The sequence below is a fragment of the Helianthus annuus genome, chromosome 11 (assembly GCF_002127325.2).
Source record: "Helianthus annuus cultivar XRQ/B chromosome 11, HanXRQr2.0-SUNRISE, whole genome shotgun sequence".
In the NCBI taxonomy this organism is placed as follows: domain Eukaryota; kingdom Viridiplantae; phylum Streptophyta; class Magnoliopsida; order Asterales; family Asteraceae; genus Helianthus; species Helianthus annuus.
Window position 1 is genome coordinate 166,333,122 of NC_035443.2, and position 11,174 is coordinate 166,344,295.

Genomic DNA, 11,174 nt, shown 5'->3' on the forward strand with positions numbered 1-11,174 from the left:
AAATTTGTGATATGTACAAACCTTAACTACAAAGATATACGCATAATCAGCAAAGTTTTTATGGTGTTTTGGGTTGTTTTATAAATGTGTAACACCCCCCGGAAAAGTTAAGAGATAGAATCTGTAATTATTGCAAAGATACGACGAGTCTAGTAAGTAAAATATGTTATAAAACCAGATATACAAATCCCCCTAGTAACCATTTGGTAGTTAACGTCCCCTATAACCATTTTGGCAGTTATCATCTATATGTCTATTTTGACAGTTATTATATGTACAGATGAATACATTTGTATGAAGCGTGAAAATAATATTCAAGATTCAAGATTCAATATACAATTCCATTGTTTTCTATCACGTTATCATCACCTTTGCCTCTTTACTAGTATTAACAAGCCACCTGCAACAAATCTCCACGGAATATTTACCGGAAATCTTCAACATCACGAGTTCATCAACACTGCTTTTGGATTTAGTACATCTTTGTTCCTCATATCCTTGGTACACACCATCAAAATCTTCATAATTAAGTATATGTCTATCCAAAGGAAGAACATACATGTGAATTTGACAAAGTGGAATTAGAAAAGGTTTTTATTCCATATGCTTATGTGGTGGCATTATTTTATATACAAAGGATACACATGTTTTTCAAATGATTTTCTAAATTGGATTTTCGATCGAATCCTTTTGAACAAAAAACCTTTTCAAATCTAGATTTTAGAATACCCAAAATAGTTTTATTTTCCTGCATTCTTTCAACTAGTGACTGTGTGTAGGTTCAAGATTCCGGACCGAAACCCATGATTAGTGTGTGATTATGTTCAAAGACGGAAAGATTAGAGACGTATAAAACAACTTTCTTGTATAAATTCGGTAGCATAACATTACAAACCGGCCCGATTACAAGCTAGCCGAACTATACCAAAGGAGCATACATCCAGAAGAGAGACCAAGTGGTGATCTCTCCCCCAAGTGTAAAACTGATGTGCTAAATGTGGTTAAATAAAAACTACTAAAATTAACCTAATCTAGACACTCTAAGCTTTAAATTTATAAACTTAGACTCGATCTAAAACTAAACCACGCAACCGGCAAGTGTACCGATCAATGCAGTATAGCTACAGTAAGTCCGAGTATCGAACCCACGAGACTCTCTAATTACGCTAATTAGACTCTATCTAGACCTAGACAGACATCGTCGACTCTAACTGTTTAATTGGTTGGGGGGGGGGTGGTTACGGAAAATCTAAGGATCCTAGACTAAAGACGAATGAAGACTAAGGGCTTTTCTTATATGGAGAGCGAGACCACCTAGACTAGAATCATGGATTGACTTTAAAAGAATTACCGATTAAGTTAAATGCATGAATTATGAAACAGGGATCTTAAAATACTAAACCTATTAAGAACCAACTATGCCCCTCGACCCTTCTCAAGGAGAAACCTGTGGAACTACCTAGGCTGTTAATCCTACCGGTTATTAGACGCCTTCCCAGTTGTCTAATTATTGTGTAAGTACCCTAATGTTGACCTACTCTTTTCCAATCATAGATCTAGGGTAGTTTGAATTAATTAACTTGACTTGATAGACTAATAAAACCGACAGGTCAACTAAGACACGACCTTTTTCAAGGACTATATAAAGCAATTCGCCGGGTAAGACCTACCAATAGCCCCTCACTTTCCAGGTATTAGGACTAGCATAACACTAAAACCTAGCAAATTACTAACAATTACTTCTAGGGGTTATTGGCCAATTCCACCCTAAAGAATTAAGATCTATTACGTGATATAGACACTCACCAAGATCTAAACCCTAGCATGACTCTATATTGTGATAAAGACCGCCACTAAGAATCATACGAAGCAATTGACAATAATAAACCAAATTAAAGTACGCATATGCATCAAATCAATAAAACAAACTCTTTACTAAACACAATTAATCCATAACATTCATGTAATTAACGAAAACGGTAAAAACTTCATATTAATCCATTCATCAAGTCTAGGTGGCTTAAAAGTTTAGCCAAGCATGTTAAAACGTGAAAACAAATCAAAGAAGTTCAACAAAGAATTCATTGAATAAAAACAAGAAACCAGAAAATAAAAGAAATCTAAAGGTAGAACCCGTAAATTCTTTAATCTCTAAGCTTCCCACTTGTCTTCAATGATTCCTGGCCTTCGAAAAGAAACTGCACAATTCGTCCTGCGTCTCTTTTCGTGCGTCTCTGATGTTGCTCGATGTTCCCCCCAAATATGTGCGGCACCCAATATATTATATTTGTCTCAGTAATATGTTTAGGTCCATCAATCCCCTTGCTAGTGGGCTACAAGACCTTTCACGGCCCAACTGATATTGTCTTCCTCTTAATTATAATATGCCACTCTCTTCTTAATAATTCCTCTACTATTTATATGTATGCGTCGAAGGGATAAGGAATCATATATGTGTTCCACTATTGAATTCTTCGAAATTGGAGAAAAAATCCATTCCTCTCATTCAACGTGGATAATATTGTAGTATTATATTTAGATATTGCTTTTCCAATAATGGGTGGATTAAGCCTCTTTTATAATATGTAGACACTGGGTTTGACCTAATCAAAAAAAATAGTGACAATTTTACTTCACTGGTCTACTTTACTCAACTGGCTGGTTATTTCTTTTTGATTCATTTTCACTTTATTTGCACCAGCACCTGCCAAAACACAAAATAATATAATATAATACTAAAACTAAGCAAAAACAAAATAAAACCTATACAATAATTATACACTTTACACGAGACAAATCTGTGTATTTTACCCCACATCAAATATCCCCACACTTAACCTTTTTTCGTCCTCGAAAAAGAATTATGCAACGGAATCATAGATAAATAATCACTCGGGTCGAAAGCATATATATATTTTATTAAAACCAAAACTTGCGTTAGCCGCGATTGCGAATATACTTGTCCCTTTAAACCCGAATCCAATCTCAAACCCTTGTCATGTAAATTTAATTTAAGTGCGGTCAGTCTACCTAGGGTCTCACGTTAGAATCTACAGTCTACCTACTCCCGCCTCAAGATTATAGAACTAAAGGAACGATCACTGGACCAATTCCCAACCGTCTTATATCAAAACCAAGAGAGTTTACAATCAGATTTTTTCTTTTTCCATTTTTTTTTTCATTTTTTTCTTTCGTTTTTTTTTTCAATGAGCGTAGAAGTTGCTTTCCCTAACCAAGAGGCAATCCGGCTGTAGAGTCGCTATCCCCAACTCGGATTACTTAGGCTTTGGTACTTTTTTCTTTTCTTTGCAAGGTCGATTTCACACATCCTAGCGGTAATCCGGTTGTAAAGTCACTATCCCCAACCCAGACTACATAGAAATGCGCTACTTTCATTCAGGTTCTAGCTCATTTTTTTTCTATTTTTTGCATGATTACAAACTCTAACGATTTTAACTTATAACGGTGTCCCTTATACTCTTATTGGCGGTTTTGATTTCCCATATCTCCCAGGCGAAAACCCACTAGCAGACCGACAATTAAGGTATGTTAACTCAAAGGGACTTAAAACCAAACCCGGGCCTATCCACATATCCCTAACTAGACACAAGCTCGATTTATTTTAACTCGTATTATTATTATTATTCAAACCCAAGAAAAAATTCATCTTTTCTATCATTTTCCGTTTTTTATCTGCAAACTTCTTTACTCGAAAACATTTTCTGATTTTTCAATTTTTTTTATTTTTTAAAATTTTAATATTTTTGTAGTTTTTAAAATTTTTATGACTCAAGACTCACTAACTAAACACTAAACGATAGTTTCTCATCCCCACACTTAAGCTCTACATTGCCCTCAATGTAGGATGGAAACCGACTCAAAAACTAAAAATAAATAAGAAATAAAAAACAAAAGGGCAAATTGGAAAGGACTTAGCTGGTTAAATTATCGCGTATGCTCCAAACTCTCGTCCAATCCAGCTCGATCGTATAGCATTTCGGTCGCGATCGGCTTAGACTCTAACTAGTACACTTGGAAAACGCCTGAAATTTGATAAGCAGCTCCAAAATCACCCGAATGGAGATTGAGTACGGGTGGTACATATTCAAACCTGCATAAACAAAAACAAGCAAAAACCAAAGCAGTACCGACTCTAAACAAAAGACTGACTCAAAACTACTAACTTAAACTCATGGTACAAAATAAAAGACTCAAAATACAAACTCTACAAAACCTCCCCACACTTGAAGTTAATCAGGAGGTTTCTCTTTGACTTGAACCCTATCTAACCCGTTTAGTTCCACCCGATCCTCGAAAACAGTTAAACATTTAAGGACGGAATAATGAAATATTTTGAAAATTTTAAACGGGTCAGGCCACCAATATTTAAACTTACCTGGAATGGACCGGATGCGTGGCATGTAACGATAAGAGCGGTCGTGCTTGCACTTTAATTGCTCCATTATCTGTTTCGCCCATCTTCCGACCCAAAACCATCTCTGGTTTCCAGGTTCTTTCTTTCTTGCCCTCTCCCGTGGCCTTGAATCTTCAGTTACCTCTACCACGGGCCAACTATGATGTTCTTCATCTTCCACCATTCCCTCTACTTCCTTGGGAAGATCCCCACACTTAATTTCTACGTGCGGTGTGGGTTCACTTATTTTCTCGGGTTTACCTTCTAGTAGGGCTTTCAAATTTGCTAAATCACCTAATGGATCAAATTCCCCTACTTGTTCAGATTCTGATAAAACTTCTAACTCCCCTAAAAACTCATCTTCCCAACTTAACGCTTTTTTCTCTACCTCAACTTCTACCTCATCATCAAACAGACTACTAATGTGTGTAAAATGCAACATATAAAACACATCAATTAAGGCATAAAACTAACCCTTTTTTAGTACTAATGTTGGAAAAAGAGTGTTTTTGTCTTCCTTTTGTATTTTCAGGATAAAATGAGCTCAAAATCACAAAAGAAGCAAAAAGACCACTAATTCTACCATAAATACAAGAAAAGGAACAAAAGTAGACTGCCCGGACCCTCAACGGCACCTCCCAAAGCAAAAAGGAAGAAACAGAGTCTGAACACGCCCCGTGTCCAGCGAACACGGGGGCGTGCCCAGGAAGCAGCAGAAAAGACAAACCAGTAGAAGCTTCCATTGCCCACCACGGGGCCGTGTCCAGCGAGCACGGGGGCGTGGTGAAAGTACAGCAGGCGCATTAATTGTAATTCGCAATTACAATTAATGAAGAGAGAGAGTGTCAGGCGGGCACGGGGCCGTGTCCAGCGGACACGGGGCCGTGTCCAGCCTTCTGTTCAGCCTATAAATAGAGGAGCTTGGATTCATTCTCTCTCATCCCTTGGCACACCACCTCTCTCACACCTCATCCACCACCCACCACCACCATAACACCATCATCCACCACCATCATCCATTGTCCATCGTAGAGTGTGTGAGTCGTCTCGGGATCCAAGATTGATCGTAAGAGTTCTTGACAATCAAGGCCATGTTTGCCTAAGTCTCTTACATCACTTGGTGAAGACAAGTGTTTAGTATAATACTTTTTATTTTTAATCTTTTGCACTTTTTATTTGGTTTTGTATTAATGACTTTAATAACTAGTTACTTATGTTGAAGGTGATCTTTCCTTATCGTTTGTCGGTGGTGTCTTGGCATTATTTTACTGTCTATATAAAATAAAAGATTTTCACCATTCATATCTCCACGGTCTATATGGAGGTATGTTGGCTACCTGGTCGGGGGTTAAGGGAACGGTTTGGTAAGGGTCTTGCCCTTGTTCAGCGTTTAGAGGTCCTGCTTGGGACCTGGGTCAAATTTAGTAGGATCTCCTTCAATGCCCATAGGTATTGGATGGCGGGGATCCAAACTCTTTGACCCCCTCATAAGTTAACTACTATTAATACTATAACCCGGCTATTTAAGACTGTATCCCTGCTGACTCAGACTACTTAGCCGAGGGTAACGTCACCGCCAGAAGCGGGGCCTACCACAATTTGCATTAATAACTTAATTCATTATCTTTCAATAATCCGACCCTTTAGGATTGTATCCTTGCTGACTCAAACTACTGGGTTGAGGGTAACGTCGCCTTCAAAAGAGGGGTCTACTACAATAACTAAGATAATCTCTTAAACAAGTGCAAAAGTGCGAAAATAATCAAAGGTTATACTAATACACGTGTCGGATCCAAGTGATTCATCTTGTCTATCTGTTTTTATTTTATTTTATTTTCAGCATTTAGTTAGTTTTTATTTTTCTTAGTTTAAAACATTTTCTAACCTTTTTGATTTGATTAGACGTTGAGGATAAACCGGTATTAAAAGCTCTTGTGTCCTTGGACGACCTCGGTATCTTACCAACACTATACTACGTCCACGATGGGTGCACTTGCCCATATGTGTGTTTAGTGTTAGTGAATATCGTGTTTTATAAATTTAAAACTTGGCTAAAAGTGTAAAAAGGGCTTAAATATATATCAAAAATATATACACAGTGACACGCATCAAGTTTTTGGCGCCGTTGCCGGGGACACAAGGATTTTAAGAAAGTTAGGAATCAACGGCCTAATCATATTTTTATTTTTCTTTAATTTTTTTAGATTTTTTCTTAGATTTTTAGCTTCTGCAGAGCTCAACACGGGGCCGTGCCTGCTGAACACGCCCTGTGCTCAATCATTGGAACTGGCAATCCTGTTTTAAGTCAGACAGTAGGCTGAACACGGGGCCGTGTCCACTCAACACGCCCCCGTGCCCAAGATTCAGTTACTGAAAACAGAACCGTTAGATCCCGACGGTTGGTAATTTCTGACACAAACATGAGTGATAGTAATTCTTTTTACTTTCGGCACTCTTATGGTTTGTGGTGTCGAATATGTGGAGGCGAACATGAGGAATTAAAATGTTTTTTCCTCACTTATAGGCCCCACTATATAGACCCACCGATTCCTTGTAACCTTAAGAGGGGCGAAAGTAAAAATAAGCACTATTTCTCCCTCGAATGCGCCCAGCCAGATATTCTAGGAGAAATGCTCCTTGACGAGCTATTTCAACTAGAAGAACTACTTCTCAATTGGTCAAAAGAACTTAGGAAGGATTTTTTAGATCCATCCCAAGATGATGACCATGAGGAAATGTTGGAACCGCATTCCGACAACCTCGTTGCTCCCGAAAATACCTTCTTACCTAGAAAAGACGCGGACGATAGTCGTCCCTGTGTCGATTGTGCCATGAAGGACTCCCCATCGACTTCATTCGATGCATACATAGACCTGAGCGATTCGGCATACACCTTCTTTAACGAGAGCCCGGGAAAGGGTTGGACTTGTCCACCTAGAATGAAAATAGGAATTACCCTCACCGACAACCTCTTGCGTTCTCGCCTTAGTATAGGACAATTAAGGTATCTTAGGCACTTTGGGGTTGTTCCAACAAGTCAAGAGCCACCCGATATAGATTAGCTCCTTAGTAAAGACAAAACTTCATAAGAGAGCTTTCCGACACGGGGCCGTGCCCGGCCAACACGCCCCCGTGTCCACCAAAAGATTCCCCTCTGATCAGAACGTCAGAATACGGACAAACTGTGTCAGAATTTCATCTGCACACGGGGCCGTGTCCAGCAGACACGGGGCCGTGTCCAGCAGGCTGTCATTTTCTATAAATGCAGCCAAAAATCCTGCACATTTGGACCAACTTGGGGACAGAGATTTGAAGGAATCTTCTCTCAAACAATCCTAGGTAAGTCTAAAAGAAGTTTCCAACAACCCATCTTGTCCTTTCCTCTTCTAGACATTTCCTTCTTCTTCATCTTTCTTCAAGAACTACCATGAAAAGTTTGAATTTTCAATCTTGGTGGTAGGGAACAATGAGTTTTGATCATAGAATCTTGGTAAAAACATGTTATGTAACACTGTTTAAAGTTATTTACTGTCAAAAGGCTTGCATAAACTCAGAAAATAACTTAAAAACCCAAGATTCCTTGCTACAAAATTCTGCAGAAAGATGAACACGGGGCCGTGCTCAATGAGCACGGGGCCGTGTCCAGAAACTGTTTCGTCATATAAACTGCTTTTGGTTTATTTTTCGTAGAATGGCGAGTGAAAACAGCGAAACATCATCCGTTCATTCCTCAAACAGCCGAAGGGGAAGGAGGCCTTCCGTTGAAGCTACACTTGTGCACTACGTGTTAGCGCTAAGGGAAGCTCTCGACGAAATGACGTCAGTGGAGGAGGTCCTTATTGACCGTATTAACGATCTTACAATGGGACTTGAAAGCAGCTTCCAAGAAATTAACCTTTTGCACCAAAGGTTAAACATTTTGGTAGCACCCCCTATGGAACCAGTCCTCCCACAACAAGACTGGAACTTAGCACTCGGTGTTAACAACCCTACCGGGTGGGGAGACTTTCCCGCAGAACCTCCTATGGAAAACCCACAAGAAGTTCCAGCGGAAGTTGAAACTCCTCAAACCAATGCAAGCGAACCCTCTTTTCTCCTTCCAAGGGAGGTAGAGGAGTGGCTTGCCGACATATGAGGAGAACCGCACTCGAAAGGAGGAGTTCTACAAAGCCTTATCTAACCAAGACTAGTATCTTCTTGGAAATTTTGCTAAATTAAAATAAAACGTAGGGCTAGAACTCCCTAAGTTTAATATCTATGTAACTTTTATCTTTATGTAATGTCTCTCTATGATTTGCAATGTTATGATGGTTTTTATGATTGATGGTTGTTTTGAGAATAAAACACACTCATGGTGGTAATGGATGAAAAAGGGAACGAGAAAAATGGAACCATGCATGAAGAACAGAGCAACCCGACAAAAATCTCCATCACAGAAGGCTCAACACGGGCCGTGCCCAACCAACACGGCCCCGTGCTGAGCCCCTGCAGAAAAATCACCCAGTTCAGGTAACTGGACACGGGCCGTGTTCAGCGGACACGCCCCCGTGTCCAGGCTTCTGTTTCAATTCTGAAATTTTTGTTACTGGCACTTGACCACGGGGCCGTGCCCGGTGAACACGGGGCCGTGTCCAGGATGCCAGTAACATAAATCTTTGCTTTTTAACACACTTTTATACATTCTAATCAACCAAAAATATTATTTTTGGACACATTGAGGACAATGTGTAATTTAAGTGTGGGGGGGATGCTAAAACCTTGAAATTTTGCAAAATCCTAAACACAAGCCTTACACAAAACTCTATTGGAACCGCTAAACACCCCAAATTTTTTCAAAAACTTTTTCATTTTTTTTTATTTACTTGTCTTGGTTTAAGTTGGGAATAACAAGTTCTAAAAAGGTTATATTTTTACAAATTTACAACCGATAGCGTCGTGATAAAAAAGGAACCAACATAAGAAAATTATGAAACGGCATAACAAGTCTAGTTTAAAATTCGATTATATATGCTTGGTCACATTAAAAACCCATTCCCACAAAAGTGAGTTTTGAGCCTTTATTGAGCATAAAAATACACATATTTAGATTAAATGCTCATTTTTCGTTTCTTGTGTGAATAGCCGCTCGGTCCTTACAAATCTAGAACTTGCCACGACGATACATTCCCGGTCCTTACCAACTTAAACCCAAGTAAGTAAATGATGGAGGCATTAGGACTAACCATTTTTCTTTCAAAACCATTATTTTTCATTTTTTTTACCTACCCAAAATCCCCCTAGAAAACCCCTTTGAGCCTAAACCTTTCATTTCATTACCCCAAAAAAACCATTTTTACCCACCAAAAAGCCTTTTTCATTTTTTTTTCACCCTTTATTTTAGTAACAAGCTCGGTTTTTCGTCAACTTGCCCTTTCATGTGACATCAAAATATATATATATATATATATATATATATATATATATATATATATATATATATATATATATATATATATATATATATATATATATATATGATGAAGTCAAAAACAAACAAAAGCTACAAGAGCTTGTTTGGAGAAATACTTCAAAAATAATAGGTCACTAAAAACAAGGTATTTTACGAAAACCGACACTTGTTACGATTTTCACCCTTTTTTACTAACCACTAACCAACCACCCACCTTTAAACCCAAGCCTTCACCCAAAAAGTCCTCTTGATATTTACAAAGGTAAAAAGTTAAAAAGGAGGAGGATTGATTGCTTGGCAAGCCTATGGAAAGACGTAAGTTCCGTGCCGCTCTCGAGTGATTCACTAAAATATACACCTTCGGCCGAATGTTGAGTGATCTCCCGTGAGGTATGTGAACTTGTATATAAATGGAATTTTAATAAGGCATGCTATGCCCAAATAAGAAATTTATCTTATGAAAAGTTCAAAATAAATCATAACGAATAGGATTGTAAATAAATAAAAATAAAGCCTATAAAAAGCTTGGATTCCCGACACTCTAGGACAAGCTAAAAACTTCTCTTCTACCTATTCCATTTGGGAGTGTAAGCCACATTTAAAGAGTTTTGCTTGAGGACAAGCAAAAGTTCAAGTGTGGGGGTATTTGATGTGTGTAAAATGCAACATATAAAACACATCAATTAAGGCATAAAACTAACCCTTTTTTAGTACTAATGTTGGAAAAAGAGTGTTTTTGTCTTCCTTTTGTATTTTCAGGATAAAATGAGCTCAAAATCACAAAAGAAGCAAAAAGACCACTAATTCTACCATAAATACAAGAAAAGGAACAAAAGTAGACTGCCCGGACCCTCAACGGCACCTCCCAAAGCAAAAAGGAAGAAACAGAGTCTGAACACGCCCCGTGTCCAGCGAACACGGGGGCGTGCCCAGGAAGCAGCAGAAAAGACAAACCAGTAGAAGCTTCCATTGCCCACCACGGGGCCGTGTCCAGCGAGCACGGGGGCGTGGTGAAAGTACAGCAGGCGCATTAATTGTAATTCGCAATTACAATTAATGAAGAGAGAGAGTGTCAGGCGGGCACGGGGCCGTGTCCAGCGGACACGGGGCCGTGTCCAGCCTTCTGTTCAGCCTATAAATAGAGGAGCTTGGATTCATTCTCTCTCATCCCTTGGCACACCACCTCTCTCACACCTCATCCACCACCCACCACCACCATAACACCATCATCCACCACCATCATCCATTGTCCATCGTAGAGTGTGTGAGTCGTCTCGGGATCCAAGATTGATCGTAAGAGTTCTTGACAAT